Source organism: Sinocyclocheilus anshuiensis, unplaced genomic scaffold (assembly GCF_001515605.1).
Source record: "Sinocyclocheilus anshuiensis isolate Anshui unplaced genomic scaffold, SAMN03320099.WGS_v1.1 scaffold244, whole genome shotgun sequence".
NCBI lineage: Eukaryota > Metazoa > Chordata > Actinopteri > Cypriniformes > Cyprinidae > Sinocyclocheilus > Sinocyclocheilus anshuiensis.
Window position 1 is genome coordinate 203,940 of NW_015558588.1, and position 1,574 is coordinate 205,513.

Here is a 1,574-nt window from a genome sequence, read left to right on the forward strand (position 1 = left end):
GAAGTAATTGATGTCATAAAATCACGATTATAGTTTGATTTAAAGGTCAGAAGCTATAGCTTACATGAATAAAAATCACAAACAAGACACTTGTAAATTAAATAATTTATATATATATACAGATTTATTCATTAATGTGTAATATGCTTTTTTTTCTTCAAACGGATTATGAAAACTTAAATACAAGGAGCTCTAAAATATTTTCAGAATGTGTACAACTCTTTTGCTTTAGACCATCTACAAATGTTAAATATTCAAATAAAATGTTAAGGATTGCTTTATAAAAAAGCGTTCAATGTACTCTGATTATATAAGAACTTACTTTTTTAGTATATAAAAAATTAGTTCATAATCTCTGCACAGGAGAGAGTTGGGTGTTGTTTCCAAACAAAAGGAAATATATCGGTATCGGCATCGGCTATTGGCCAAAATGAGCTGGAAAATATAGGGATATCGACAAAATTAGCTTAAATATTGGATATCGGCAAAAATTAGCTGAAAAATATCGGCATACAGGATATCGGCAGAATGAGCTGGAAAATATCGGCATATCGGATATCGGCAAAATTAGCTGAAAAATATCGGGATATCAGCAAAATGAGCTTAAAAAAATATTGGATATCGGCAAAAATGAGCTGAAAAATATCAGCATATTGGATATCGGCAAAAATCCAATATCGTGCATCCCTAATTATTAATAATGTTTAATATTAATAAATGCTAATTAATAAGTACTAGTAAATACTATTAATATTAAATATTAAGACATTATAGTAATGATATTAAATAACACTGGCTGAAAATATCAACTTCATTTCTATGGGATGTTCTGTACAATGGAGCAGAGCTTAGCAAATTGTCAATTAAAAACCCAGACTTGATTAGATAATTAGTATTTTATGATTAGGTTTAAGAAAAACAGACTTGTAAATAATATGAAGAGCTGAAATGAATCAACACAGGCAGATGTTGGGTGCGATGCTCACCCTGACGGGCTTGAACAGGATGAACTCTGTGTCCTTATTGGCCAGATATAAAGACATGCTTTGTAGCGTGCTGGGCAGCTTGTTTTTCAGTATCCGATAGGTGGCCATCACAATGTCGTTAATTTTGGCTAAAAGTGCAGAAAATACATCATCATTAAAAAGTAAAAAAAAAAAAAAACAGCACACTCAGTCATACAACTGTTTCTGAAATTAATTTCTGCCTCATTATAGCGTAATTGCATGAATCTGTCAAGAATATGTGCGGGCTATATTTCACCCCAAAATTGAAAGAAAAAATATATTTTACATAATGAAAATGAAGCATACGGATTTTTCTGCACATTTTCACACTACATTACTCTAATGCAAATAAAGAATTTATATTATGGTAGTATCTAGTGCATTAAATTTATGCTAATTTAAATTAAATAAACAATTTTAACAACAAAAATATATACACTGTTATTAAATTCAAAAATAAAATTTTCTATTAATACAATACATTACAAAATATTGAATATAAAATAAAATATAATTTTATAATATTATATATATAATATATGATTTATTATATATATATATATAATA

The 1,574-nt window shown here is 28.0% G+C and overlaps 1 pseudogene; it reads right to left on the minus strand.

Annotated features, from left to right (window-relative positions):
- Positions 1-1,574, minus strand: part of LOC107679944 (conserved oligomeric Golgi complex subunit 3-like) — a 45,903-nt pseudogene that overhangs the window by 17,654 nt on the left and 26,675 nt on the right.